At 43.0% G+C, this 8,012-nt stretch overlaps 1 pseudogene; it reads left to right on the forward strand.

Moving 5' to 3' along the window:
* Nucleotides 1-539: 539 nt before the first annotated feature.
* LOC119337567 lies at nt 540-6,973 on the forward strand (annotated as a pseudogene).
* The last annotated feature ends 1,039 nt before the right edge of the window (nt 6,974-8,012 follow it).

The raw sequence follows: 8,012 nt of genomic DNA on the forward strand, positions 1-8,012 counted from the left end.
TTGCTTGGGATCCAGCGGCTGCGTGGCTCAAATCGAACGGTCCGGGCTGGACCGGCCAAACGATTCGGCCGGCGCACCGGCGCCTATCGGTGCCCTTATGAAAAATGGCTAAAAAATTCTACCTTTCATGAACTTGCTTAACATGCCATTTAATGTCATCTCTTCACTCGCAATATATGTGGAACCCTTCAAAATGTTCAAAATCCCTCCAACTCTTTGTTTAGTACGTGTCTCTACACCGAAGTACTGCATGATATTAGCAAGTGGAAACTCCCTCGAGCGCTTTATTTAGTACTCGTAGCTATTATGTTTGGCTTCTCTAGATCCACACGCAAGTGGAAGTATGATATTAGCAAGTGGAAACCACCCCCAACGTACACTTTGTTTGGTAGCTATTGTGTCTATCTCTTCCACCAACTAACCACTACGTATATGATATTGGCAAGTTGAATTTCGCAGCGTTGCCAGGAAAGAGAGCATAGCATGCGGGCTGAGCAGATGCGAAAGCACCGAGCTGTGTACACACGGTATCCAAGCCACGGAAAACCCGCGTCGCTTTTACCCCAACTCTTGCTTAAGTTTATCACCACTTGCCTTCCTTCTCAATTCACCAACCGCAGCACCCCATAGGAGCCTTGGCGACAGAGCTCCACGGGGAGATATCTTTGCCCTTTTACCAATTTGGATCTGCTCCATTTTGGTGTTGCTGAGGTACATGCTACGATCAATTCTTGGGTGTTCTCTGTATTTCTTCGGTTGTTCCTGATCTGTCTGTGCTTAATGCCTTAATCTCTCTTCCCTTCTTTCACGTGTTGCAGCTTCTTCTTCCTCCGGTCTGCAAGACAATGGCAGAATCACTGCTTCTCCCTTTGGTGCGTGGTGTGGCTGGCAAGGCCACAGACACGCTCGTCCAGACCGTGACCCGGATGTGTGGTCTGGACGATGACCGTGAAACGCTGGAGCGCCATCTGCTGGCCGTCCAGTGCAAGCTGACCAACGCGGAGGAAAGGAGCCAGAGCAATGCCTATCTCAGGAGCTGGATGGAGAAGCTCAAGGTCGTGGCCTACGAAGCCGACGACGTCCTCGACGACTTTCAATATGAGGGGCTACGCCGTGAAACCCGGATCGGCAAGTCCACTTCCCGCAAGGTACTCAGCTATGTCACATACCACAGCCCGCTGCTCTTCCGTTTCGCCATGAGCAGGAAGCTCAAGGGAGTCCTCGATAAGATCAAGGAGCTAGTTAAGGAGATGAATATGTTTGGTCTTGAGAATTCTGTCCATCGGCAGGAGCCGCAACTTCCTAGGCGGGAGACACGCTCCAAACTGGACGAGTCTACCAACATCTTTGGAAGAGATGATGACAAGGAGAGGGTGGTGAAGCTGCTGCTAGACCAGCAGGATCAGCAGAAGGTTCAAGTGCTGCCCATCTTTGGTATGGGAGGTCTTGGCAAGACGACACTTGCTAAGATGGTGTACAACGACCAAAAGGTCCAGCAGTATTTCCAGTTGAAGATGTGGCACTGCATGTCAGACAATTTTGATGTTTCTGCTATTGTGAAATCCATCATTAAATTGGCTAATGGAACTTGTGACCAGGCTGACAGATCGAACTATTGCAGAAGAAACTTGGCGAAGTCATTGTCCAGAAGAGGTTTTTTCTTGTTCTTGATGATGTATGGAATGAAGAAAAGAAGTTGTGGGAGGATGAACTAAAACCACTATTGTGTTGTGCTGGTGGACCAGGAAGTGTCATAGTGGTCACATGTCGAAGCAAGCAAGTGGCCTCTATAATGTGCACCATTCAGCCTCTTAAACTAGTTTGTCTGGGTGAAGAAGATTCATGGGAATTGTTTTCGAAGAAAGCATTTAGCGATGGTGTAGAGGAGCAAGCAAAGTTAGTCACCATTGGAAGGCATATTGTCAATAAATGTGGGGGGTTGCCTCTTGCTCTGAAGACAATGGGTGGATTGCTGAGTTCAAAGCAACAAGTACGGGAATGGAGGGCCATCGAAGAAAGTAACATTGGTGATAATGTTGGAGGCAAGTGTGAGGTCATGCCCATACTTACATTGAGCTACAAACACCTGTCATCTGAAATGAAGCAATGTTTTGCATTTTGTGCACTTTTCCCCAAGGATTATGAGATGCAGAAGGATATGTTGATCCAACTATGGATGGCAAATGGATTTATTCAAGAGGAGAGAACAATGAATTTAACACAGAAAGGAGAATTCATTTTCCATGAATTGGCTTGGAGATCCTTCCTACAAGATGTGAAAGTTGTAGCCAAATCTGGTATTTATGTTGATAGCTCAAAATATGAGACACTGGTGTGTAAAATGCATGACTTAATGCATGACTTAGCAAGTGATGTTAGCAATGAATGTGCTACCATAGAAGAACTAGTTGAACAGAAAGCATTGGTAAACAATGTCTGTCACCTGCAAATGCCAGAGGTTAAATTAGAAAAGATATGTGGGTTGTTCGATGGGAAAACATCTCTCCGTACTTTGTTAGCTCCTTCAGATGTACGCGAAATGGATTTTAAATGTCTGCCACAAGTATCATTACGAGCATTGCATTGGCAGAGTGAGTGGTGCACTAGTTACAAGACTGTAAATGCAAAACATTTGCGGTATCTTGACCTCTCCAATAGTGACCTCAACGTTAGGTTGCTAGATTCAATATGTCTATTGTATAGCTTGCAAACGTTGAGGCTCAATGATTGCCAGTGGCTAAAAGAAATACCAGAAGACATGATGATAAATCTGAGAAACCTCATACATCTTTATCTTTTTGGATGTCGGTCGTTGGAGAGGATGCCTCGAAATATTGGTCGACTGAACAACCTTCAAACACTAACAACATTTGTCGTTGATAATACAGATGGTTGTGGTATTGAGGAGCTCAAAGACCTGAGACACCTTAGCAATAAACTGGAACTGTATAGCCTGACAAAAATAAAGAGTGTAAAGCATGCACAAGAAGCCAACCTCCAGCAGATGCAAAATCTGAGTGAGTTATTGTTCTCTTGGGGCCTTACAAAATATGGCGAAGTCGATAATGAGGCATTATGTAATGAGGAAGAAGTGCTCCAGCATCTAGAACCTCATAGCGAGATCCAAATATTGGAGTTTTATGGATATGGTGGCCTAGAAATACCACAATGGACAAGAGATCCTCAGAAGTTTCAATGCTTAAGAAAATTCATAATTATGAACTGGCGAAGGTGTAAAAATATACCTGTAGTATGGTTGTCACCCTCACTCGAGTACTTAGACTTATGCAACATCCATAACCTGAAGACATTATGTGTTAATCTTTGCATAGAAGGTGGAGGATACAATACCCCTCTACAGGTTTTCCCAAAGTTGAAGAAGATGAGCTTGATAGGGATACATAGTCTAGAGGGATGGGCAGAAAACAGTGCAGGGGTGGCTATTGACGGATTAGTGATATTCCCGGTGCTGGAAGAGCTAGAAATCTGGGATTGCCCTAAGCTTGCAAGTTTTCCATTGAGCCCCATTCTTAAAGTCCTGACTATTGAGGGGATGGCTTTTTCAAGGTCCGAGGAGGAGATTCTTCCGCTTTCGCTTCCAAGGCTGCCTACATTCCTTGAAACTTTGTGGATTAGAGGCTACCGAGGTTTGGAGGCTTTGCCTTCGAACCTTGGAGATCTGGCAAAGCTGAGGGAGCTACTGGTGCATAACTGCAGCAGCCTGAAAGGGTTACCTGATGGGATGAATGGCCTCACTTCTCTTCGGACTTTGAGTATCAAGTGGTGTCCAGCGGTAGAGGAATTCCCGAATGGTCTCCTTCAACGGTTGCCATCCCTCGGCAGCCTAGAAGTAGTGCGATGCCCCGAATTGGAAAGACGATGCAGAGAAGGTGGGGAGTATTTCCAGCACTTGGTCAATATCCCAGTCAAATTAGGATCCAGAACTGGAACTTCAGAAGCAGACGCAGAATCCACAATTACAGCACCAGAAGCAGAAACCAGTGGACATAAGTTTCTAAGAAGGCTCCTTCCCGCCTGTGCTCACTCGAAGTCTGAAGATAACTAGGGTGCGTATGTCACAAGTCCTGTCCTTGTGCTATTATGGTTTATTTAAGTATTTCTCCTCGTGCTATTATAATATAACTATATAAATAACTCCCAGCTGGTTACCTTTTTTTTGGTTTTATAGGATCTGCTGATTCTGAAATCTTTTGATCTGCGGTCTCGGTGCCACATTTTGTACACATTTTCTGGACAAGTATCTGCCTTTTTTGGACAAGTATATCGTACTGCTCTGTGCTTGTCTCAACGATCACCAAAATTAGCATTAAAAGGTAAACTTCCAATCCTGTGACATCTCTAGTACTCCCTCCGTCCGGATTTATTAGGCCCCCTCATATTTTAGGACAAAGTTTGACCATCTATTTGACTAACAAAATATAAAGTATATGTTACAAAAAGTATATTTTTTGATCTGTATTCGAAAGAGGTTTCTGGTAGTATAATTTTTGTGACATATATTTTACATTTGTTTAGTTAAATCTTTGATCAAACTTCAGCCCAAAATAAGAGGGGCCTAATAAACCCGGACGGAGGTAGTACTTCCTGCTAGTGCCAGTGTTAATCTGTTGCTGCGCATCTCTAGTACTTCAATCCTAATCCAATGACATCTCTAGTACTTCCAGCTAGTTCCTAGTGTTAATCTGCTTGCTCCAGCTGGAGACGTTGATTCCTTGCAGTTGTGGTTTACTGTAGATTGCCCATGATAATTACCTCTGCTCATATCTACTCAGCACAGTACTTTATCTAGTTATAAACATCTGTTCTGCATCGTAAATTAACACTAAAATTGCTTTGATGACGCTACTTAATGTGATACGATGCCAACATGTTTTCATCATCTTCATTTGCATCTCTCTCTGTGATCATCAAGGAAATTGGTTATCATACTAGATACTGATTTACCTACAATTATCTTGCTTTGAACTCCTGTCAGAATTCAGATGCCACCTTTTGATGATAAAGCGTCAGCAAAACCCAAGCTGAGAAGCAAATCCGCATGAACGTTTACCCTGGTAAATCTCGCTACAAATCAGGGTGGATGATATGCTGACAATATTCAGGTATAATGCAACGCTAATGTGATGAATGAATGTACCTGCAGGTTGGCATTTCTGAAAGCATCCACACAAAATGAAAGAAGCAACTCCATGCCTGACAAGCAAAGTCAGAACTCCATCATCACGGCATGTGATGAATGTTGTCTGAAAGGTGATGCAACAATCGGAACTAGATCATGCTGCCGCGTTCCCTACTCCCTCCAATCCATATTACTCGTCTTAGATTTGTCTAGATACGTGTGCGTTAGTGCAGGCAGATATGTCTTGATCCAATTTCTCTACATGTAGATGTCAGTACGAATTTGTATTTGCGTGTAAATTGCAAATAGTCCCTTGTCTGTGGGGAGTATTTCCACCACTTGCTCCCTATCCCAGATAAGTCACGATTCAGAACTGGAGCTCCAAAAGGCGAATCCGCAATTATAGCAGAAGCAGAAGCAGAGTCCACAATTATAGCAGAAGCAGAAGCAGAAACCAGTGGAAAGAAGTTTCTAAGAAGGCTCCTCCCCTCCTGTGCTCACTCCAAGTCTGACTGACGATAACTGAGGTGTGTATGACACAAGTCCTTTCCTTGTGTTATTATGGTTTAGATAACTATATCTTTCATCGTGCTATATTCCAGTATAATATAAGTACCTCCCAACTGGTTACTTTTTTTGGGATTCATAGGATCTTCTGATTCCGAAATCTTTTGATCTTCGGTCTCGATGCCACATTCTGTACACATTTTTAGACAAGTATCTGCCTTTTTTTGGACAAGTATATCTTGTTGCTTACTGCTCTGTGCCCGTCTCAACGATCACCGAAATGGCATAAAGAGGTAAACTTCCAATCCAGTGACATCTCTAGTACTTCCTGCTGCTAGTGCCAGTACTGACAATCCTAGTCCAGTGACACCTCTAATACTTCCTGCTAGTGCCTAGTGTTAATCTGCTTGCTCCAGCTGGAGGCGTGGTAGCAGTTTACTGCAGATTTCTAGTGATAATTATCTGTGACACATCAACTCAGCTCAGTACTTTATCTATCTAAACATCTGTTCTGCATCATAGATCAACACCAAAATTGCTTTGATGCGATGACAACATGTTTTCTTCATCTTCATTTGCATCTCTCTCTGTAATCTTCAAGGAAATTGGTTATCAGACTAGTAGATACTGATTTACCTACAACTATCTTGCTTTCAACTCCTGTCAGAATTCATATACCACTATTTGATGATAGAGCGTCGGGAAAACCCAAGCTGCGAAGCAAATCCGCATGAACGTTTACCCTGGTAAATCTCCCTACAAATTGGGTGGGTGATATGCTGGCAATATTCAGGTATAATGTAAACGCTAATGTGATGAATCAATGTACCTGCAGGCTGGAATTTCTAAAAGCATCTGCAAAATGAAGGAAGCAAATGCCATGCCCATCAAACAAAGTCAGAACTCCATCGTCACGGCATGTGATGAGTGCTGTCTGAAAGTAGATCCAACAAACGGAACTAGATCATGTTGTGGCCGTCGTCGCGTTCCCTACAAATTTTCTCTACGTGTGTGTCAGTGCAGACAGATATGTGACATGTGAGTGAGAGCGTTTGTGTGTGTGTGTTGGCACAGCCTGTCCGTGTGCGTGTCGTTGTTGGGCATTGGTGTGGTGTGGTGTGGCTGAGGCCTGAATATATATAGGAGGCGCTTGTGGTGTGGTGTGTGGGCGGGTGTATAAACCAAGGCGCTTGTCTGAGTGTTTCGTCAGTCAATGAAATAGCAAGCTCTGTCTGAATTCTCTGTTCCCAGTCCCCTTCCTTGTTGCTCTTGCGAACTGTGGCAAACTGCAACGTGGAAGCAAGAATTACAAATCATCCTTCACTATTTACTTCGATCTGATAACAGTTTGTCTTCAGATCTTGTTATGAACATTATGAAGCATATATAAAGTCTGAACTAGCACACTTTCTTGGTGCGTTGAAAATTCAGTCCCGTAAGAATTCAGATACCCAAATCCACAAGGGCTTGTAAGTTTTTTTTTCATCCTCTTTGTCTGAAGCTATTTATTCGGGTTGACATGTTCCGGCTAGTAGATAGGTTAGGATGTTAGTCCTTGTAGGGGCGGCGTTTCATTTCTGAGTTGGTCTTTGAGCTTCGACCCTCCTCGAGTTCATCCATCATGACGGATTACATGGAGCTCCGGCATAGATTTTCGCCGGCTCCTTGGGACTGTGAGGTTAAGGTTTCTCGTCATGCATATGCAATGGTAGATTTGATGCAGGTTCTTTGATCGATTCAAGGGTCAACGGCGACAACTGCGGCTCCAAGGCGCTGGTCCTTAGGGGCACGTGCACGAAGACTTTCTGACTGTCAGACAAGACCAAGCCCGCTTCGGTACGGGAGCGGCGGCAACAACATGTCGGTGGTTCAACCTGAAGACGGTAGTGGTCCTTCGGTGGTCCAGGGGCCTCGATGTATTTTTTTAATTATGTTTAGGATGCTTGGTAATTCTGGTGAACCTTTATAATATATTTGGGTCATTTTCTTTTTGCAAAAACAGCACGAGTTCGTCTTGACATGACTTACCCCAAGGCGTTCAAAAGTTTTTTTTTCTTCGGCCTTCTCTGTTGTTTACTCCTACTAGTTTCAGTTGCTTTTTTGTTTCTTGTTTCTTTTAGTTTTTAATAATTTATGAATACTTTAAAAAACCGAGCATCTTTTACAAAATCTTAATTTTTAAAAATTCATGATGTACTTTTATAAAAAAACTTGAACATTTTAAATTCTTATTTTTTTGAAGAAAAGTATGAAAGTTTTAAAATAACTTGTGAACATTTAAAAAGCTGAACATTTTTGGAAGATCATGAACATTTTTAAGAATTGGTCAACTTTTCCACAATAATATTCATATTGAATGTCATAT

Source organism: Triticum dicoccoides, chromosome 7B (genome assembly GCF_002162155.2).
Source record: "Triticum dicoccoides isolate Atlit2015 ecotype Zavitan chromosome 7B, WEW_v2.0, whole genome shotgun sequence".
In the NCBI taxonomy this organism is placed as follows: domain Eukaryota; kingdom Viridiplantae; phylum Streptophyta; class Magnoliopsida; order Poales; family Poaceae; genus Triticum; species Triticum dicoccoides.